We start from the raw sequence: 21510 nt of genomic DNA, 5'->3' as shown, positions 1-21510 counted from the left end.
TTTTGCCTCCCCTCTCCTTTAGCCCCCGGCCCCCACGGCGTCCCAACTCTTGGGTCCCCGCCGCCCCCGTCCCAACTCTTGGGCCCCCGCAGCCCCAGCCCCAGCCCCAGCCCCTCCCGGGCTGGACGGTCAGGGCCCCGACTCCCGCTGCCGACCTGGCTTGCCTCCGCGCGGCCTGCGAGCCCCTCCGCATTCGGCTTCCAGGAAACCACACGACGGTCGGGGGTCTCCGCCTGGGGCTCCCTGGGCCTTGGCACGCCTCAGGCAGGGGGGAGGGAGGCCCAGCCCCAGCCCCACCCCCAGCCCCACCCCCAGCCCCACCTCCAGCCCCATCCTCGCAGGCGCTCACACACACACACACACGCACACACGCACGCACGCGCGCACACACACACACACACACACACACACACACACAGACCCCCGCCGCCGAGACAGGTCAAGAGCCGGAAACCCACAGGTAAGGCCCACGAAGAAAGAGGGAGAGAGAGACAGCAAGAGGACCACACAGGCTTCCCAACCCCCGGCCTCCACATCCTCCCGCCTTCCATTCCGGGTATCCACCCGACCCCCAGTCGACCCGACCCCACCCTCGCCCACCGACACACTCACTCACACACCCACCCTCTGGCCTGGGGGCGGGTCCGGGTCTCGCCTTAGGTAGCCAAGCCGAAGGGGACCCTTGAGACCTCGGCTGCGAGGAAGTCTTGGGTTCCCCACGGGTGACTGCCAGCCCCAGGGCACTGCGTGCAGCCGGGGCCCGCCCGGCCCGGGGCTGACGCCCCCTCCCTTGGCGAAGCTGCTGCTTCCGGGCACGGCCTCTCTCTGACGGGTGTCACGGTCTGTGCCGGTGTGTCTGTCTCGGACCGCATGCCAACCTCTCTGCCCTGCGTGCCTCCCGTTTTCCGTCTCTCTGCCAGTCGCTCTGGGTCTCCCTCTCTCTGTCTCTCCCTCCCTGCGTGTGCCGGTGCGTGTTTGGGTGTGCGCGCGCGCCTGGCCGTCTGTCTGCATCTCCGTCTCGCTGTCTTTCTGTCTCTGTCTCTTTCTGTCCCTCTCTCTCTGTCTCTGTCTCTGCTGACCGCCGGCCTCCCGTCCCTTCCTCTGGCCCCGGCCTCTGACAGGTGCTCTGGCTCTGGCTCCGGCTGAGGAGCTTGCGCCGGCCGGCTAACCCACTGGGCGTGGGTGCGTGCGAGGGTCTGTGTGTCTGTCCGTGTGCCTGCCGGTCGCTCGTCTGCTCTCTCAGGAAGGTCCTGTGCTTGGCGGGGGTGGGGGTGGGGGGGGAGGGCGAGGGGGCAAGGGGGCAAGGGGGGGGGCCTGGGTAGGCCGAAGGGGCGGGGCTGACGCCTCACCCCTGGCCGTGCCCAACGCTGGAGCCGGGAGTCAAGCTAGCTCTGGCAGAAGGAAGCAAACGGCCACGGGTAGCCTTTGCAAGCAGTTGCTGGGCCGCCCCGCCTTTAGGGCTCCCCGGGCGAGACACGCCCGTGTGGGCCCCTAGGCCCGGGCCCCAGGTGGGCGCCCAGGGTGTTTTGCCCGCAGGAGCCCAGCACGCTGCAGACAGGCCCAGGCTCGGGAGGTCTCTCCTGCAGAGCAAGCGTGAGGGAAAAGCCGTGTACAGCTGGCCTCGAAGCTCCCTGGGAGTGTGGGAGCCCGCCCTGGGCGCGGGGCCCCAGGGGCCATTGCCACTGCCAAATGACCTCCCAGCCAGCGCTTCCCAGCTTGGGGGTGACCCTCAGGCCGCAGGCGGCTGGGGACGCTATCGTCCTTGGAGGCAGGATAGGCAGCCCCAGAGAGCGGGTTTTCAGGCCTCTAGCGCGCAGCCAGTGTGTAGCGCCTCAGACGCCGGACCTCCGGGCCTGCTCCCAGGGCCTCAATTCCGGAGTCGGGGCCCTGTGTCCGCCTGCGGTCTGGGAGCCTTGCAAACACACTCCTAGGTCAGCGCGGTCCTGCCCGTGGGGAAGGAGGCTGCGGGAGTGCGTCTGAGGGGGCCGGGTGCCACGCTGGGGTCACCTGGCCGAGGGCACCTGGCCCCTCCCACGGGCTCCCGGCGAGGGGTGGCGGGCTCGCCCCTGGCGTGCCAAAGGCCGCAGCGGGGAGCAGAGCTAGCTCTGGCAGAAGGAAGCAAACAGCCACGGGAGGCCTTTGCAAGCAGTTGCTGGGCCGCCCCGCCTTTAGGGCTCCCCGGGCGAAACACGCCAGTGTGGGCCCCTGGGCCCGAGCTCCAGGTGGGCGCCCAGGGTGTTCTGCCCGCAGGAGCCGAGCACGGTGCAGACAGGCCTTGGCTCGGGAGCTCTCTCCTTCCTGCAGAGCAAATGTGACGCAACGGCCGCGTGGAGGGTGCCTCGACGTTCCCTGGGAGTGTGGGAGACCGCCATGGGCGCGGGGGCCCGGGGGCCACTGCCGCTGCCAAGTGACCTCCCAGCCAGCGCTTCCCAGCTGGGGGTGACCCTCAGATCGCAGGCGGCTGGGGACGCTATCGTCCTTGGAGGCAGGAAAGGCAGCCCCACAGAGTGGGCAAGGGGGGGCCTCGGGTAGGGCGAAGGGGCGGGGCTGACGGGCTCCGGTCGACCGCGCCCTGGCAGGTGCCCGGCAGGACGGGCGCTCAGGGCCCCGGCTGGGCCGCGCCGAGGCCCGCAGGAGGCTCAGAGCGCCGCGGGCCGCGGGCAGCGGCGGGCCCCGAAGCCAGACACCTCCGGGGCCACGTGGCCCTGAGCAGCGAACGCGACGGCGGGTGCGGGGTGCGGGGTGCGGGGTGGGGGTGGGGGTGGGGTGGCGGTGGGGGTGGGGCGCCGAGAGGGGGCCGGCCTGGAGAGGCCCAGGGTGGGAGGGCGCCGAGACCTCCGCGCCCGTCGCCCTCCACCCCCCCCCGACCCCACCCCACCCCACCCCCGGCACGCACGCCCGGCCGCTCGCGGTCCCGGAAGCCCTCTTGGCCCCCGCGCCGGGCCAGGCGGTTGCTGGCCAGGGGTGGCGGTGTGCGGGGGTGGGGCGGCATCGGCCGGCCGCCGGGCTGCCGGCCCTGGCCGGCCGGAGTCCGGTCGCGGGGCGTGCGGCTCAAGTGCAGCGCGCGCTCCCGTGGAGAGCCGCGGCCGGCTGGCCTGACCCGGGGGTCAGAGCCAATGGGAGGCGCGGCGCAGGGCTCTTAGGGCGCCTGGCGGCAGCCGCCTCCGTCTACGGCCATACCACCCTGAACGCGCCCGATCTCGTCTGATCTCGGAAGCTAAGCAGGGTCGGGCCTGGTTAGTACTTGGATGGGAGACCGCCTGGGAATACCGGGTGCTGTAGGCTTTTTGCCTCCCCTCTCCTTTAGCCCCCGGCCCCCACGGCGTCCCAACTCTTGGGTCCCCGCCGCCCCCGTCCCAACTCTTGGGCCCCCGCAGCCCCAGCCCCAGCCCCAGCCCCTCCCGGGCTGGACGGTCAGGGCCCCGACTCCCGCTGCCGACCTGGCTTGCCTCCGCGCGGCCTGCGAGCCCCTCCGCATTCGGCTTCCAGGAAACCACACGACGGTCGGGGGTCTCCGCCTGGGGCTCCCTGGGCCTTGGCACGCCTCAGGCAGGGGGGAGGGAGGCCCAGCCCCAGCCCCACCCCCAGCCCCACCCCCAGCCCCACCTCCAGCCCCATCCTCGCAGGCGCTCACACACACACACACACACGCACACACGCACGCACGCGCGCACACACACACACACACACACACACACACACACAGACCCCCGCCGCCGAGACAGGTCAAGAGCCGGAAACCCACAGGTAAGGCCCACGAAGAAAGAGGGAGAGAGAGACAGCAAGAGGACCACACAGGCTTCCCAACCCCCGGCCTCCACAACCTCCCGCCTTCCATTCCGGGTATCCACCCGACCCCCAGTCGACCCGACCCCACCCTCGCCCACCGACACACTCACTCACACACCCACCCTCTGGCCTGGGGGCGGGTCCGGGTCTCGCCTTAGGTAGCCAAGCCGAAGGGGACCCTTGAGACCTCGGCTGCGAGGAAGTCTTGGGTTCCCCACGGGTGACTGCCAGCCCCAGGGCACTGCGTGCAGCCGGGGCCCGCCCGGCCCGGGGCTGACGCCCCCTCCCTTGGCGAAGCTGCTGCTTCCGGGCACGGCCTCTCTCTGACGGGTGTCACGGTCTGTGCCGGTGTGTCTGTCTCGGACCGCATGCCAACCTCTCTGCCCTGCGTGCCTCCCGTTTTCCGTCTCTCTGCCAGTCGCTCTGGGTCTCCCTCTCTCTGTCTCTCCCTCCCTGCGTGTGCCGGTGCGTGTTTGGGTGTGCGCGCGCGCCTGGCCGTCTGTCTGCATCTCCGTCTCGCTGTCTTTCTGTCTCTGTCTCTTTCTGTCCCTCTCTCTCTGTCTCTGTCTCTGCTGACCGCCGGCCTCCCGTCCCTTCCTCTGGCCCCGGCCTCTGACAGGTGCTCTGGCTCTGGCTCCGGCTGAGGAGCTTGCGCCGGCCGGCTAACCCACTGGGCGTGGGTGCGTGCGAGGGTCTGTGTGTCTGTCCGTGTGCCTGCCGGTCGCTCGTCTGCTCTCTCAGGAAGGTCCTGTGCTTGGCGGGGGTGGGGGTGGGGGGGGAGGGCGAGGGGGCAAGGGGGCAAGGGGGGGGGCCTGGGTAGGCCGAAGGGGCGGGGCTGACGCCTCACCCCTGGCCGTGCCCAACGCTGGAGCCGGGAGTCAAGCTAGCTCTGGCAGAAGGAAGCAAACGGCCACGGGTAGCCTTTGCAAGCAGTTGCTGGGCCGCCCCGCCTTTAGGGCTCCCCGGGCGAGACACGCCCGTGTGGGCCCCTAGGCCCGGGCCCCAGGTGGGCGCCCAGGGTGTTTTGCCCGCAGGAGCCCAGCACGCTGCAGACAGGCCCAGGCTCGGGAGGTCTCTCCTGCAGAGCAAGCGTGAGGGAAAAGCCGTGTACAGCTGGCCTCGAAGCTCCCTGGGAGTGTGGGAGCCCGCCCTGGGCGCGGGGCCCCAGGGGCCATTGCCACTGCCAAATGACCTCCCAGCCAGCGCTTCCCAGCTTGGGGGTGACCCTCAGGCCGCAGGCGGCTGGGGACGCTATCGTCCTTGGAGGCAGGATAGGCAGCCCCAGAGAGCGGGTTTTCAGGCCTCTAGCGCGCAGCCAGTGTGTAGCGCCTCAGACGCCGGACCTCCGGGCCTGCTCCCAGGGCCTCAATTCCGGAGTCGGGGCCCTGTGTCCGCCTGCGGTCTGGGAGCCTTGCAAACACACTCCTAGGTCAGCGCGGTCCTGCCCGTGGGGAAGGAGGCTGCGGGAGTGCGTCTGAGGGGGCCGGGTGCCACGCTGGGGTCACCTGGCCGAGGGCACCTGGCCCCTCCCACGGGCTCCCGGCGAGGGGTGGCGGGCTCGCCCCTGGCGTGCCAAAGGCCGCAGCGGGGAGCAGAGCTAGCTCTGGCAGAAGGAAGCAAACAGCCACGGGAGGCCTTTGCAAGCAGTTGCTGGGCCGCCCCGCCTTTAGGGCTCCCCGGGCGAAACACGCCAGTGTGGGCCCCTGGGCCCGAGCTCCAGGTGGGCGCCCAGGGTGTTCTGCCCGCAGGAGCCGAGCACGGTGCAGACAGGCCTTGGCTCGGGAGCTCTCTCCTTCCTGCAGAGCAAATGTGACGCAACGGCCGCGTGGAGGGTGCCTCGACGTTCCCTGGGAGTGTGGGAGACCGCCCTGGGCGCGGGGGCCCGGGGGCCACTGCCGCTGCCAAGTGACCTCCCAGCCAGCGCTTCCCAGCTGGGGGTGACCCTCAGATCGCAGGCGGCTGGGGACGCTATCGTCCTTGGAGGCAGGAAAGGCAGCCCCACAGAGTGGGCAAGGGGGGGCCTCGGGTAGGGCGAAGGGGCGGGGCTGACGGGCTCCGGTCGACCGCGCCCTGGCAGGTGCCCGGCAGGACGGGCGCTCAGGGCCCCGGCTGGGCCGCGCCGAGGCCCGCAGGAGGCTCAGAGCGCCGCGGGCCGCGGGCAGCGGCGGGCCCCGAAGCCAGACACCTCCGGGGCCACGTGGCCCTGAGCAGCGAACGCGACGGCGGGTGCGGGGTGCGGGGTGCGGGGTGGGGGTGGGGGTGGGGTGGCGGTGGGGGTGGGGCGCCGAGAGGGGGCCGGCCTGGAGAGGCCCAGGGTGGGAGGGCGCCGAGACCTCCGCGCCCGTCGCCCTCCACCCCCCCCCGACCCCACCCCACCCCACCCCCGGCACGCACGCCCGGCCGCTCGCGGTCCCGGAAGCCCTCTTGGCCCCCGCGCCGGGCCAGGCGGTTGCTGGCCAGGGGTGGCGGTGTGCGGGGGTGGGGCGGCATCGGCCGGCCGCCGGGCTGCCGGCCCTGGCCGGCCGGAGTCCGGTCGCGGGGCGTGCGGCTCAAGTGCAGCGCGCGCTCCCGTGGAGAGCCGCGGCCGGCTGGCCTGACCCGGGGGTCAGAGCCAATGGGAGGCGCGGCGCAGGGCTCTTAGGGCGCCTGGCGGCAGCCGCCTCCGTCTACGGCCATACCACCCTGAACGCGCCCGATCTCGTCTGATCTCGGAAGCTAAGCAGGGTCGGGCCTGGTTAGTACTTGGATGGGAGACCGCCTGGGAATACCGGGTGCTGTAGGCTTTTTGCCTCCCCTCTCCTTTAGCCCCCGGCCCCCACGGCGTCCCAACTCTTGGGTCCCCGCCGCCCCCGTCCCAACTCTTGGGCCCCCGCAGCCCCAGCCCCAGCCCCAGCCCCTCCCGGGCTGGACGGTCAGGGCCCCGACTCCCGCTGCCGACCTGGCTTGCCTCCGCGCGGCCTGCGAGCCCCTCCGCATTCGGCTTCCAGGAAACCACACGACGGTCGGGGGTCTCCGCCTGGGGCTCCCTGGGCCTTGGCACGCCTCAGGCAGGGGGGAGGGAGGCCCAGCCCCAGCCCCACCCCCAGCCCCACCCCCAGCCCCACCTCCAGCCCCATCCTCGCAGGCGCTCACACACACACACACACACGCACACACGCACGCACGCGCGCACACACACACACACACACACACACACACACACACACAGACCCCCGCCGCCGAGACAGGTCAAGAGCCGGAAACCCACAGGTAAGGCCCACGAAGAAAGAGGGAGAGAGAGACAGCAAGAGGACCACACAGGCTTCCCAACCCCCGGCCTCCACATCCTCCCGCCTTCCATTCCGGGTATCCACCCGACCCCCAGTCGACCCGACCCCACCCTCGCCCACCGACACACTCACTCACACACCCACCCTCTGGCCTGGGGGCGGGTCCGGGTCTCGCCTTAGGTAGCCAAGCCGAAGGGGACCCTTGAGACCTCGGCTGCGAGGAAGTCTTGGGTTCCCCACGGGTGACTGCCAGCCCCAGGGCACTGCGTGCAGCCGGGGCCCGCCCGGCCCGGGGCTGACGCCCCCTCCCTTGGCGAAGCTGCTGCTTCCGGGCACGGCCTCTCTCTGACGGGTGTCACGGTCTGTGCCGGTGTGTCTGTCTCGGACCGCATGCCATCCTCTCTGCCCTGCGTGCCTCCCGTTTTCCGTCTCTCTGCCAGTCGCTCTGGGTCTCCCTCTCTCTGTCTCTCCCTCCCTGCGTGTGCCGGTGCGTGTTTGGGTGTGCGCGCGCGCCTGGCCGTCTGTCTGCATCTCCGTCTCGCTGTCTTTCTGTCTCTGTCTCTTTCTGTCCCTCTCTCTCTGTCTCTGTCTCTGCTGACCGCCGGCCTCCCGTCCCTTCCTCTGGCCCCGGCCTCTGACAGGTGCTCTGGCTCTGGCTCCGGCTGAGGAGCTTGCGCCGGCCGGCTAACCCACTGGGCGTGGGTGCGTGCGAGGGTCTGTGTGTCTGTCCGTGTGCCTGCCGGTCGCTCGTCTGCTCTCTCAGGAAGGTCCTGTGCTTGGCGGGGGTGGGGGGGGGGAGGGCGAGGGGGCAAGGGGGCAAGGGGGGGGGCCTGGGTAGGCCGAAGGGGCGGGGCTGACGCCTCACCCCTGGCCGTGCCCAACGCTGGAGCCGGGAGTCAAGCTAGCTCTGGCAGAAGGAAGCAAACGGCCACGGGTAGCCTTTGCAAGCAGTTGCTGGGCCGCCCCGCCTTTAGGGCTCCCCGGGCGAGACACGCCCGTGTGGGCCCCTAGGCCCGGGCCCCAGGTGGGCGCCCAGGGTGTTTTGCCCGCAGGAGCCCAGCACGCTGCAGACAGGCCCAGGCTCGGGAGGTCTCTCCTGCAGAGCAAGCGTGAGGGAAAAGCCGTGTACAGCTGGCCTCGAAGCTCCCTGGGAGTGTGGGAGCCCGCCCTGGGCGCGGGGCCCCAGGGGCCATTGCCACTGCCAAGTGACCTCCCAGCCAGCGCTTCCCAGCTTGGGGGTGACCCTCAGGCCGCAGGCGGCTGGGGACGCTATCGTCCTTGGAGGCAGGATAGGCAGCCCCAGAGAGCGGGTTTTCAGGCCTCTAGCGCGCAGCCAGTGTGTAGCGCCTCAGACGCCGGACCTCCGGGCCTGCTCCCAGGGCCTCAATTCCGGAGTCGGGGCCCTGTGTCCGCCTGCGGTCTGGGAGCCTTGCAAACACACTCCTAGGTCAGCGCGGTCCTGCCCGTGGGGAAGGAGGCTGCGGGAGTGCGTCTGAGGGGGCCGGGTGCCACGCTGGGGTCACCTGGCCGAGGGCACCTGGCCCCTCCCACGGGCTCCCGGCGAGGGGTGGCGGGCTCGCCCCTGGCGTGCCAAAGGCCGCAGCGGGGAGCAGAGCTAGCTCTGGCAGAAGGAAGCAAACAGCCACGGGAGGCCTTTGCAAGCAGTTGCTGGGCCGCCCCGCCTTTAGGGCTCCCCGGGCGAAACACGCCAGTGTGGGCCCCTGGGCCCGAGCTCCAGGTGGGCGCCCAGGGTGTTCTGCCCGCAGGAGCCGAGCACGGTGCAGACAGGCCTTGGCTCGGGAGCTCTCTCCTTCCTGCAGAGCAAATGTGACGCAACGGCCGCGTGGAGGGTGCCTCGACGTTCCCTGGGAGTGTGGGAGACCGCCCTGGGCGCGGGGGCCCGGGGGCCACTGCCGCTGCCAAGTGACCTCCCAGCCAGCGCTTCCCAGCTGGGGGTGACCCTCAGATCGCAGGCGGCTGGGGACGCTATCGTCCTTGGAGGCAGGAAAGGCAGCCCCACAGAGTGGGCAAGGGGGGGCCTCGGGTAGGGCGAAGGGGCGGGGCTGACGGGCTCCGGTCGACCGCGCCCTGGCAGGTGCCCGGCAGGACGGGCGCTCAGGGCCCCGGCTGGGCCGCGCCGAGGCCCGCAGGAGGCTCAGAGCGCCGCGGGCCGCGGGCAGCGGCGGGCCCCGAAGCCAGACACCTCCGGGGCCACGTGGCCCTGAGCAGCGAACGCGACGGCGGGTGCGGGGTGCGGGGTGCGGGGTGGGGGTGGGGGTGGGGTGGCGGTGGGGGTGGGGCGCCGAGAGGGGGCCGGCCTGGAGAGGCCCAGGGTGGGAGGGCGCCGAGACCTCCGCGCCCGTCGCCCTCCACCCCCCCCCGACCCCACCCCACCCCACCCCCGGCACGCACGCCCGGCCGCTCGCGGTCCCGGAAGCCCTCTTGGCCCCCGCGCCGGGCCAGGCGGTTGCTGGCCAGGGGTGGCGGTGTGCGGGGGTGGGGCGGCATCGGCCGGCCGCCGGGCTGCCGGCCCTGGCCGGCCGGAGTCCGGTCGCGGGGCGTGCGGCTCAAGTGCAGCGCGCGCTCCCGTGGAGAGCCGCGGCCGGCTGGCCTGACCCGGGGGTCAGAGCCAATGGGAGGCGCGGCGCAGGGCTCTTAGGGCGCCTGGCGGCAGCCGCCTCCGTCTACGGCCATACCACCCTGAACGCGCCCGATCTCGTCTGATCTCGGAAGCTAAGCAGGGTCGGGCCTGGTTAGTACTTGGATGGGAGACCGCCTGGGAATACCGGGTGCTGTAGGCTTTTTGCCTCCCCTCTCCTTTAGCCCCCGGCCCCCACGGCGTCCCAACTCTTGGGTCCCCGCCGCCCCCGTCCCAACTCTTGGGCCCCCGCAGCCCCAGCCCCAGCCCCAGCCCCTCCCGGGCTGGACGGTCAGGGCCCCGACTCCCGCTGCCGACCTGGCTTGCCTCCGCGCGGCCTGCGAGCCCCTCCGCATTCGGCTTCCAGGAAACCACACGACGGTCGGGGGTCTCCGCCTGGGGCTCCCTGGGCCTTGGCACGCCTCAGGCAGGGGGGAGGGAGGCCCAGCCCCAGCCCCACCCCCAGCCCCACCCCCAGCCCCACCTCCAGCCCCATCCTCGCAGGCGCTCACACACACACACACACACGCACACACGCACGCACGCGCGCACACACACACACACACACACACACACACACACAGACCCCCGCCGCCGAGACAGGTCAAGAGCCGGAAACCCACAGGTAAGGCCCACGAAGAAAGAGGGAGAGAGAGACAGCAAGAGGACCACACAGGCTTCCCAACCCCCGGCCTCCACATCCTCCCGCCTTCCATTCCGGGTATCCACCCGACCCCCAGTCGACCCGACCCCACCCTCGCCCACCGACACACTCACTCACACACCCACCCTCTGGCCTGGGGGCGGGTCCGGGTCTCGCCTTAGGTAGCCAAGCCGAAGGGAACCCTTGAGACCTCGGCTGCGAGGAAGTCTTGGGTTCCCCACGGGTGACTGCCAGCCCCAGGGCACTGCGTGCAGCCGGGGCCCGCCCGGCCCGGGGCTGACGCCCCCTCCCTTGGCGAAGCTGCTGCTTCCGGGCACGGCCTCTCTCTGACGGGTGTCACGGTCTGTGCCGGTGTGTCTGTCTCGGACCGCATGCCAACCTCTCTGCCCTGCGTGCCTCCCGTTTTCCGTCTCTCTGCCAGTCGCTCTGGGTCTCCCTCTCTCTGTCTCTCCCTCCCTGCGTGTGCCGGTGCGTGTTTGGGTGTGCGCGCGCGCCTGGCCGTCTGTCTGCATCTCCGTCTCGCTGTCTTTCTGTCTCTGTCTCTTTCTGTCCCTCTCTCTCTGTCTCTGTCTCTGCTGACCGCCGGCCTCCCGTCCCTTCCTCTGGCCCCGGCCTCTGACAGGTGCTCTGGCTCTGGCTCCGGCTGAGGAGCTTGCGCCGGCCGGCTAACCCACTGGGCGTGGGTGCGTGCGAGGGTCTGTGTGTCTGTCCGTGTGCCTGCCGGTCGCTCGTCTGCTCTCTCAGGAAGGTCCTGTGCTTGGCGGGGGTGGGGGTGGGGGGGGAGGGCGAGGGGGCAAGGGGGCAAGGGGGGGGGCCTGGGTAGGCCGAAGGGGCGGGGCTGACGCCTCACCCCTGGCCGTGCCCAACGCTGGAGCCGGGAGTCAAGCTAGCTCTGGCAGAAGGAAGCAAACGGCCACGGGTAGCCTTTGCAAGCAGTTGCTGGGCCGCCCCGCCTTTAGGGCTCCCCGGGCGAGACACGCCCGTGTGGGCCCCTAGGCCCGGGCCCCAGGTGGGCGCCCAGGGTGTTTTGCCCGCAGGAGCCCAGCACGCTGCAGACAGGCCCAGGCTCGGGAGGTCTCTCCTGCAGAGCAAGCGTGAGGGAAAAGCCGTGTACAGCTGGCCTCGAAGCTCCCTGGGAGTGTGGGAGCCCGCCCTGGGCGCGGGGCCCCAGGGGCCATTGCCACTGCCAAATGACCTCCCAGCCAGCGCTTCCCAGCTTGGGGGTGACCCTCAGGCCGCAGGCGGCTGGGGACGCTATCGTCCTTGGAGGCAGGATAGGCAGCCCCAGAGAGCGGGTTTTCAGGCCTCTAGCGCGCAGCCAGTGTGTAGCGCCTCAGACGCCGGACCTCCGGGCCTGCTCCCAGGGCCTCAATTCCGGAGTCGGGGCCCTGTGTCCGCCTGCGGTCTGGGAGCCTTGCAAACACACTCCTAGGTCAGCGCGGTCCTGCCCGTGGGGAAGGAGGCTGCGGGAGTGCGTCTGAGGGGGCCGGGTGCCACGCTGGGGTCACCTGGCCGAGGGCACCTGGCCCCTCCCACGGGCTCCCGGCGAGGGGTGGCGGGCTCGCCCCTGGCGTGCCAAAGGCCGCAGCGGGGAGCAGAGCTAGCTCTGGCAGAAGGAAGCAAACAGCCACGGGAGGCCTTTGCAAGCAGTTGCTGGGCCGCCCCGCCTTTAGGGCTCCCCGGGCGAAACACGCCAGTGTGGGCCCCTGGGCCCGAGCTCCAGGTGGGCGCCCAGGGTGTTCTGCCCGCAGGAGCCGAGCACGGTGCAGACAGGCCTTGGCTCGGGAGCTCTCTCCTTCCTGCAGAGCAAATGTGACGCAACGGCCGCGTGGAGGGTGCCTCGACGTTCCCTGGGAGTGTGGGAGACCGCCCTGGGCGCGGGGGCCCGGGGGCCACTGCCGCTGCCAAGTGACCTCCCAGCCAGCGCTTCCCAGCTGGGGGTGACCCTCAGATCGCAGGCGGCTGGGGACGCTATCGTCCTTGGAGGCAGGAAAGGCAGCCCCACAGAGTGGGCAAGGGGGGGCCTCGGGTAGGGCGAAGGGGCGGGGCTGACGGGCTCCGGTCGACCGCGCCCTGGCAGGTGCCCGGCAGGACGGGCGCTCAGGGCCCCGGCTGGGCCGCGCCGAGGCCCGCAGGAGGCTCAGAGCGCCGCGGGCCGCGGGCAGCGGCGGGCCCCGAAGCCAGACACCTCCGGGGCCACGTGGCCCTGAGCAGCGAACGCGACGGCGGGTGCGGGGTGCGGGGTGCGGGGTGGGGGTGGGGGTGGGGTGGCGGTGGGGGTGGGGCGCCGAGAGGGGGCCGGCCTGGAGAGGCCCAGGGTGGGAGGGCGCCGAGACCTCCGCGCCCGTCGCCCTCCACCCCCCCCCGACCCCACCCCACCCCACCCCCGGCACGCACGCCCGGCCGCTCGCGGTCCCGGAAGCCCTCTTGGCCCCCGCGCCGGGCCAGGCGGTTGCTGGCCAGGGGTGGCGGTGTGCGGGGGTGGGGCGGCATCGGCCGGCCGCCGGGCTGCCGGCCCTGGCCGGCCGGAGTCCGGTCGCGGGGCGTGCGGCTCAAGTGCAGCGCGCGCTCCCGTGGAGAGCCGCGGCCGGCTGGCCTGACCCGGGGGTCAGAGCCAATGGGAGGCGCGGCGCAGGGCTCTTAGGGCGCCTGGCGGCAGCCGCCTCCGTCTACGGCCATACCACCCTGAACGCGCCCGATCTCGTCTGATCTCGGAAGCTAAGCAGGGTCGGGCCTGGTTAGTACTTGGATGGGAGACCGCCTGGGAATACCGGGTGCTGTAGGCTTTTTGCCTCCCCTCTCCTTTAGCCCCCGGCCCCCACGGCGTCCCAACTCTTGGGTCCCCGCCGCCCCCGTCCCAACTCTTGGGCCCCCGCAGCCCCAGCCCCAGCCCCAGCCCCTCCCGGGCTGGACGGTCAGGGCCCCGACTCCCGCTGCCGACCTGGCTTGCCTCCGCGCGGCCTGCGAGCCCCTCCGCATTCGGCTTCCAGGAAACCACACGACGGTCGGGGGTCTCCGCCTGGGGCTCCCTGGGCCTTGGCACGCCTCAGGCAGGGGGGAGGGAGGCCCAGCCCCAGCCCCACCCCCAGCCCCACCCCCAGCCCCACCTCCAGCCCCATCCTCGCAGGCGCTCACACACACACACACACACGCACACACGCACGCACGCGCGCGCACACACACACACACACACACACACACACACAGACCCCCGCCGCCGAGACAGGTCAAGAGCCGGAAACCCACAGGTAAGGCCCACGAAGAAAGAGGGAGAGAGAGACAGCAAGAGGACCACACAGGCTTCCCAACCCCCGGCCTCCACATCCTCCCGCCTTCCATTCCGGGTATCCACCCGACCCCCAGTCGACCCGACCCCACCCTCGCCCACCGACACACTCACTCACACACCCACCCTCTGGCCTGGGGGCGGGTCCGGGTCTCGCCTTAGGTAGCCAAGCCGAAGGGGACCCTTGAGACCTCGGCTGCGAGGAAGTCTTGGGTTCCCCACGGGTGACTGCCAGCCCCAGGGCACTGCGTGCAGCCGGGGCCCGCCCGGCCCGGGGCTGACGCCCCCTCCCTTGGCGAAGCTGCTGCTTCCGGGCACGGCCTCTCTCTGACGGGTGTCACGGTCTGTGCCGGTGTGTCTGTCTCGGACCGCATGCCAACCTCTCTGCCCTGCGTGCCTCCCGTTTTCCGTCTCTCTGCCAGTCGCTCTGGGTCTCCCTCTCTCTGTCTCTCCCTCCCTGCGTGTGCCGGTGCGTGTTTGGGTGTGCGCGCGCGCCTGGCCGTCTGTCTGCATCTCCGTCTCGCTGTCTTTCTGTCTCTGTCTCTTTCTGTCCCTCTCTCTCTGTCTCTGTCTCTGCTGACCGCCGGCCTCCCGTCCCTTCCTCTGGCCCCGGCCTCTGACAGGTGCTCTGGCTCTGGCTCCGGCTGAGGAGCTTGCGCCGGCCGGCTAACCCACTGGGCGTGGGTGCGTGCGAGGGTCTGTGTGTCTGTCCGTGTGCCTGCCGGTCGCTCGTCTGCTCTCTCAGGAAGGTCCTGTGCTTGGCGGGGGTGGGGGTGGGGGGGGAGGGCGAGGGGGCAAGGGGGCAAGGGGGGGGGCCTGGGTAGGCCGAAGGGGCGGGGCTGACGCCTCACCCCTGGCCGTGCCCAACGCTGGAGCCGGGAGTCAAGCTAGCTCTGGCAGAAGGAAGCAAACGGCCACGGGTAGCCTTTGCAAGCAGTTGCTGGGCCGCCCCGCCTTTAGGGCTCCCCGGGCGAGACACGCCCGTGTGGGCCCCTAGGCCCGGGCCCCAGGTGGGCGCCCAGGGTGTTTTGCCCGCAGGAGCCCAGCACGCTGCAGACAGGCCCAGGCTCGGGAGGTCTCTCCTGCAGAGCAAGCGTGAGGGAAAAGCCGTGTACAGCTGGCCTCGAAGCTCCCTGGGAGTGTGGGAGCCCGCCCTGGGCGCGGGGCCCCAGGGGCCATTGCCACTGCCAAATGACCTCCCAGCCAGCGCTTCCCAGCTTGGGGGTGACCCTCAGGCCGCAGGCGGCTGGGGACGCTATCGTCCTTGGAGGCAGGATAGGCAGCCCCAGAGAGCGGGTTTTCAGGCCTCTAGCGCGCAGCCAGTGTGTAGCGCCTCAGACGCCGGACCTCCGGGCCTGCTCCCAGGGCCTCAATTCCGGAGTCGGGGCCCTGTGTCCGCCTGCGGTCTGGGAGCCTTGCAAACACACTCCTAGGTCAGCGCGGTCCTGCCCGTGGGGAAGGAGGCTGCGGGAGTGCGTCTGAGGGGGCCGGGTGCCACGCTGGGGTCACCTGGCCGAGGGCACCTGGCCCCTCCCACGGGCTCCCGGCGAGGGGTGGCGGGCTCGCCCCTGGCGTGCCAAAGGCCGCAGCGGGGAGCAGAGCTAGCTCTGGCAGAAGGAAGCAAACAGCCACGGGAGGCCTTTGCAAGCAGTTGCTGGGCCGCCCCGCCTTTAGGGCTCCCCGGGCGAAACACGCCAGTGTGGGCCCCTGGGCCCGAGCTCCAGGTGGGCGCCCAGGGTGTTCTGCCCGCAGGAGCCGAGCACGGTGCAGACAGGCCTTGGCTCGGGAGCTCTCTCCTTCCTGCAGAGCAAATGTGACGCAACGGCCGCGTGGAGGGTGCCTCGACGTTCCCTGGGAGTGTGGGAGACCGCCCTGGGCGCGGGGGCCCGGGGGCCACTGCCGCTGCCAAGTGACCTCCCAGCCAGCGCTTCCCAGCTGGGGGTGACCCTCAGATCGCAGGCGGCTGGGGACGCTATCGTCCTTGGAGGCAGGAAAGGCAGCCCCACAGAGTGGGCAAGGGGGGGCCTCGGGTAGGGCGAAGGGGCGGGGCTGACGGGCTCCGGTCGACCGCGCCCTGGCAGGTGCCCGGCAGGACGGGCGCTCAGGGCCCCGGCTGGGCCGCGCCGAGGCCCGCAGGAGGCTCAGAGCGCCGCGGGCCGCGGGCAGCGGCGGGCCCCGAAGCCAGACACCTCCGGGGCCACGTGGCCCTGAGCAGCGAACGCGACGGCGGGTGCGGGGTGCGGGGTGCGGGGTGGGGGTGGGGGTGGGGTGGCGGTGGGGGTGGGGCGCCGAGAGGGGGCCGGCCTGGAGAGGCCCAGGGTGGGAGGGCGCCGAGACCTCCGCGCCCGTCGCCCTCCACCCCCCCCCGACCCCACCCCACCCCACCCCCGGCACGCACGCCCGGCCGCTCGCGGTCCCGGAAGCCCTCTTGGCCCCCGCGCCGGGCCAGGCGGTTGCTGGCCAGGGGTGGCGGTGTGCGGGGGTGGGGCGGCATCGGCCGGCCGCCGGGCTGCCGGCCCTGGCCGGCCGGAGTCCGGTCGCGGGGCGTGCGGCTCAAGTGCAGCGCGCGCTCCCGTGGAGAGCCGCGGCCGGCTGGCCTGACCCGGGGGTCAGAGCCAATGGGAGGCGCGGCGCAGGGCTCTTAGGGCGCCTGGCGGCAGCCGCCTCCGTCTACGGCCATACCACCCTGAACGCGCCCGATCTCGTCTGATCTCGGAAGCTAAGCAGGGTCGGGCCTGGTTAGTACTTGGATGGGAGACCGCCTGGGAATACCGGGTGCTGTAGGCTTTTTGCCTCCCCTCTCCTTTAGCCCCCGGCCCCCACGGCGTCCCAACTCTTGGGTCCCCGCCGCCCCCGTCCCAACTCTTGGGCCCCCGCAGCCCCAGCCCCAGCCCCAGCCCCTCCCGGGCTGGACGGTCAGGGCCCCGACTCCCGCTGCCGACCTGGCTTGCCTCCGCGCGGCCTGCGAGCCCCTCCGCATTCGGCTTCCAGGAAACCACACGACGGTCGGGGGTCTCCGCCTGGGGCTCCCTGGGCCTTGGCACGCCTCAGGCAGGGGGGAGGGAGGCCCAGCCCCAGCCCCACCCCCAGCCCCACCCCCAGCCCCACGTCCAGCCCCATCCTCGCAGGCGCTCACACACACACACACACGCACACACGCACGCACGCGCGCACACACACACACACACACACACACACACACACACACAGACCCCCGCCGCCGAGACAGGTCAAGAGCCGGAAACCCACAGGTAAGGCCCACGAAGAAAGAGGGAGAGAGAGACAGCAAGAGGACCACACAGGCTTCCCAACCCCCGGCCTCCACATCCTCCCGCCTTCCATTCCGGGTATCCACCCGACCCCCAGTCGACCCGACCCCACCCTCGCCCACCGACACACTCACTCACACACCCACCCTCTGGCCTGGGGGCGGGTCCGGGTCTCGCCTTAGGTAGCCAAGCCGAAGGGGACCCTTGAGACCTCGGCTGCGAGGAAGTCTTGGGTTCCCCACGGGTGACTGCCAGCCCCAGGGCACTGCGTGCAGCCGGGGCCCGCCCGGCCCGGGGCTGACGCCCCCTCCCTTGGCGAAGCTGCTGCTTCCGGGCACGGCCTCTCTCTGACGGGTGTCACGGTCTGTGCCGGTGTGTCTGTCTCGGACCGCATGCCATCCTCTCTGCCCTGCGTGCCTCCCGTTTTCCGTCTCTCTGCCAGTCGCTCTGGGTCTCCCTCTCTCTGTCTCTCCCTCCCTGCGTGTGCCGGTGCGTGTTTGGGTGTGCGCGCGCGCCTGGCCGTCTGTCTGCATCTCCGTCTCGCTGTCTTTCTGTCTCTGTCTCTTTCTGTCCCTCTCTCTCTGTCTCTGTCTCTGCTGACCGCCGGCCTCCCGTCCCTTCCTCTGGCCCCGGCCTCTGACAGGTGCTCTGGCTCTGGCTCCGGCTGAGGAGCTTGCGCCGGCCGGCTAACCCACTGGGCGTGGGTGCGTGCGAGGGTCTGTGTGTCTGTCCGTGTGCCTGCCGGTCGCTCGTCTGCTCTCTCAGGAAGGTCCTGTGCTTGGCGGGGGTGGGGGGGGGGGAGGGCGAGGGGGCAAGGGGGCAAGGGGGGGGGCCTGGGTAGGCCGAAGGGGCGGGGCTGACGCCTCACCCCTGGCCGTGCCCAACGCTGGAGCCGGGAGTCAAGCTAGCTCTGGCAGAAGGAAGCAAACGGCCACGGGTAGCCTTTGCAAGCAGTTGCTGGGCCGCCCCGCCTTTAGGGCTCCCCGGGCGAGACACGCCCGTGTGGGCCCCTAGGCCCGGGCCCCAGGTGGGCGCCCAGGGTGTTTTGCCCGCAGGAGCCCAGCACGCTGCAGACAGGCCCAGGCTCGGGAGGTCTCTCCTGCAGAGCAAGCGTGAGGGAAAAGCCGTGTACAGCTGGCCTCGAAGCTCCCTGGGAGTGTGGGAGCCCGCCCTGGGCGCGGGGCCCCAGGGGCCATTGCCACTGCCAAGTGACCTCCCAGCCAGCGCTTCCCAGCTTGGGGGTGACCCTCAGGCCGCAGGCGGCTGGGGACGCTATCGTCCTTGGAGGCAGGATAGGCAGCCCCAGAGAGCGGGTTTTCAGGCCTCTAGCGCGCAGCCAGTGTGTAGCGCCTCAGACGCCGGACCTCCGGGCCTGCTCCCAGGGCCTCAATTCCGGAGTCGGGGCCCTGTGTCCGCCTGCGGTCTGGGAGCCTTGCAAACACACTCCTAGGTCAGCGCGGTCCTGCCCGTGGGGAAGGAGGCTGCGGGAGTGCGTCTGAGGGGGCCGGGTGCCACGCTGGGGTCACCTGGCCGAGGGCACCTGGCCCCTCCCACGGGCTCCCGGCGAGGGGTGGCGGGCTCGCCCCTGGCGTGCCAAAGGCCGCAGCGGGGAGCAGAGCTAGCTCTGGCAGAAGGAAGCAAACAGCCACGGGAGGCCTTTGCAAGCAGTTGCTGGGCCGCCCCGCCTTTAGGGCTCCCCGGGCGAAACACGCCAGTGTGGGCCCCTGGGCCCGAGCTCCAGGTGGGCGCCCAGGGTGTTCTGCCCGCAGGAGCCGAGCACGGTGCAGACAGGCCTTGGCTCGGGAGCTCTCTCCTTCCTGCAGAGCAAATGTGACGCAACGGCCGCGTGGAGGGTGCCTCGACGTTCCCTGGGAGTGTGGGAGACCGCCCTGGGCGCGGGGGCCCGGGGGCCACTGCCGCTGCCAAGTGACCTCCCAGCCAGCGCTTCCCAGCTGGGGGTGACCCTCAGATCGCAGGCGGCTGGGGACGCTATCGTCCTTGGAGGCAGGAAAGGCAGCCCCACAGAGTGGGCAAGGGGGGGCCTCGGGTAGGGCGAAGGGGCGGGGCTGACGGGCTCCGGTCGACCGCGCCCTGGCAGGTGCCCGGCAGGACGGGCGCTCAGGGCCCCGGCTGGGCCGCGCCGAGGCCCGCAGGAGGCTCAGAGCGCCGCGGGCCGCGGGCAGCGGCGGGCCCCGAAGCCAGACACCTCCGGGGCCACGTGGCCCTGAGCAGCGAACGCGACGGCGGGTGCGGGGTGCGGGGTGCGGGGTGGGGGTGGGGGTGGGGTGGCGGTGGGGGTGGGGCGCCGAGAGGGGGCCGGCCTGGAGAGGCCCAGGGTGGGAGGGCGCCGAGACCTCCGCGCCCGTCGCCCTCCACCCCCCCCCGACCCCACCCCACCCCACCCCCGGCACGCACGCCCGGCCGCTCGCGGTCCCGGAAGCCCTCTTGGCCCCCGCGCCGGGCCAGGCGGTTGCTGGCCAGGGGTGGCGGTGTGCGGGGGTGGGGCGGCATCGGCCGGCCGCCGGGCTGCCGGCCCTGGCCGGCCGGAGTCCGGTCGCGGGGCGTGCGGCTCAAGTGCAGCGCGCGCTCCCGTGGAGAGCCGCGGCCGGCTGGCCTGACCCGGGGGTCAGAGCCAATGGGAGGCGCGGCGCAGGGCTCTTAGGGCGCCTGGCGGCAGCCGCCTCCGTCTACGGCCATACCACCCTGAACGCGCCCGATCTCGTCTGATCTCGGAAGCTAAGCAGGGTCGGGCCTGGTTAGTACTTGGATGGGAGACCGCCTGGGAATACCGGGTGCTGTAGGCTTTTTGCCTCCCCTCTCCTTTAGCCCCCGGCCCCCACGGCGTCCCAACTCTTGGGTCCCCGCCGCCCCCGTCCCAACTCTTGGGCCCCCGCAGCCCCAGCCCCAGCCCCAGCCCCTCCCGGGCTGGACGGTCAGGGCCCCGACTCCCGCTGCCGACCTGGCTTGCCTCCGCGCGGCCTGCGAGCCCCTCCGCATTCGGCTTCCAGGAAACCACACGACGGTCGGGGGTCTCCGCCTGGGGCTCCCTGGGCCTTGGCACGCCTCAGGCAGGGGGGAGGGAGGCCCAGCCCCAGCCCCACCCCCAGCCCCACCCCCAGCCCCACCTCCAGCCCCATCCTCGCAGGCGCTCACACACACACACACACACGCACACACGCACGCACGCGCGCACACACACACACACACACACACACACACACACACACAGACCCCCGCCGCCGAGACAGGTCAAGAGCCGGAAACCCACAGGTAAGGCCCACGAAGAAAGAGGGAGAGAGAGACAGCAAGAGGACCACACAGGCTTCCCAACCCCCGGCCTCCACATCCTCCCGCCTTCCATTCCGGGTATCCACCCGACCCCCAGTCGACCCGACCCCACCCTCGCCCACCGACACACTCACTCACACACCCACCCTCTGGCCTGGGGGCGGGTCCGGGTCTCGCCTTAGGTAGCCAAGCCGAAGGGGACCCTTGAGACCTCGGCTGCGAGGAAGTCTTGGGTTCCCCACGGGTGACTGCCAGCCCCAGGGCACTGCGTGCAGCCGGGGCCCGCCCGGCCCGGGGCTGACGCCCCCTCCCTTGGCGAAGCTGCTGCTTCCGGGCACGGCCTCTCTCTGACGGGTGTCACGGTCTGTGCCGGTGTGTCTGTCTCGGACCGCATGCCATCCTCTCTGCCCTGCGTGCCTCCCGTTTTCCGTCTCTCTGCCAGTCGCTCTGGGTCTCCCTCTCTCTGTCTCTCCCTCCCTGCGTGTGCCGGTGCGTGTTTGGGTGTGCGCGCGCGCCTGGCCGTCTGTCTGCATCTCCGTCTCGCTGTCTTTCTGTCTCTGTCTCTTTCTGTCCCTCTCTCTCTGTCTCTGTCTCTGCTGACCGCCGGCCTCCCGTCCCTTCCTCTGGCCCCGGCCTCTGACAGGTGCTCTGGCTCTGGCTCCGGCTGAGGAGCTTGCGCCGGCCGGCTAACCCACTGGGCGTGGGTGCGTGCGAGGGTCTGTGTGTCTGTCCGTGTGCCTGCCGGTCGCTCGTCTGCTCTCTCAGGAAGGTCCTGTGCTTGGCGGGGGTGGGGGGGGGGGAGGGCGAGGGGGCAAGGGGGCAAGGGGGGGGGCCTGGGTAGGCCGAAGGGGCGGGGCTGACGCCTCACCCCTGGCCGTGCCCAACGCTGGAGCCGGGAGTCAAGCTAGCTCTGGCAGAAGGAAGCAAACGGCCACGGGTAGCCTTTGCAAGCAGTTGCTGGGCCGCCCCGCCTTTAGGGCTCCCCGGGCGAGACACGCCCGTGTGGGCCCCTAGGCCCGGGCCCCAGGTGGGCGCCCAGGGTGTTTTGCCCGCAGGAGCCCAGCACGCTGCAGACAGGCCCAGGCTCGGGAGGTCTCTCCTGCAGAGCAAGCGTGAGGGAAAAGCCGTGTACAGCTGGCCTCGAAGCTCCCTGGGAGTGTGGGAGCCCGCCCTGGGCGCGGGGCCCCAGGGGCCATTGCCACTGCCAAGTGACCTCCCAGCCAGCGCTTCCCAGCTTGGGGGTGACCCTCAGGCCGCAGGCGGCTGGGGACGCTATCGTCCTTGGAGGCAGGATAGGCAGCCCCAGA

The 21510-nt window shown here is 71.7% G+C and overlaps 6 non-coding genes across 6 annotated transcripts; all 6 read left to right on the top strand.

Annotated features, from left to right (window-relative positions):
- Positions 1–3166: 3166 nt before the first annotated feature.
- On the top strand, positions 3167–3285 carry LOC145519214 (5S ribosomal RNA). The gene has a single exon (XR_014063633.1). It is a non-coding gene; the product is annotated as a 5S ribosomal RNA (ribosomal RNA).
- Positions 3286–6453: 3168 nt separating this feature from the next.
- LOC145519202 (5S ribosomal RNA) lies at positions 6454–6572 on the top strand. Its single transcript, XR_014063627.1, has one exon. It is a non-coding gene; the product is annotated as a 5S ribosomal RNA (ribosomal RNA).
- A 3168-nt stretch (positions 6573–9740) lies between these two features.
- LOC145519190 (5S ribosomal RNA) lies at positions 9741–9859 on the top strand. Its single transcript, XR_014063616.1, has one exon. It is a non-coding gene; the product is annotated as a 5S ribosomal RNA (ribosomal RNA).
- A 3168-nt stretch (positions 9860–13027) lies between these two features.
- LOC145519178 (5S ribosomal RNA) lies at positions 13028–13146 on the top strand. The gene has a single exon (XR_014063605.1). It is a non-coding gene; the product is annotated as a 5S ribosomal RNA (ribosomal RNA).
- A 3168-nt stretch (positions 13147–16314) lies between these two features.
- Positions 16315–16433, top strand: LOC145519170 (5S ribosomal RNA). Its single transcript, XR_014063597.1, has one exon. It is a non-coding gene; the product is annotated as a 5S ribosomal RNA (ribosomal RNA).
- A 3167-nt stretch (positions 16434–19600) lies between these two features.
- LOC145519169 (5S ribosomal RNA) lies at positions 19601–19719 on the top strand. The gene has a single exon (XR_014063596.1). It is a non-coding gene; the product is annotated as a 5S ribosomal RNA (ribosomal RNA).
- The last annotated feature ends 1791 nt before the right edge of the window (positions 19720–21510 follow it).

Source organism: Giraffa tippelskirchi, chromosome 8 (genome assembly GCF_054371585.1).
Source record: "Giraffa tippelskirchi isolate mGirTip1 chromosome 8, T2T-mGirTip1v1.2.pri, whole genome shotgun sequence".
Classification (NCBI taxonomy): domain Eukaryota; kingdom Metazoa; phylum Chordata; class Mammalia; order Artiodactyla; family Giraffidae; genus Giraffa; species Giraffa tippelskirchi.
The sequence above is the reverse complement of the archived record's forward strand: the minus strand, read 5'-3'. Positions and strand labels throughout refer to the sequence as shown.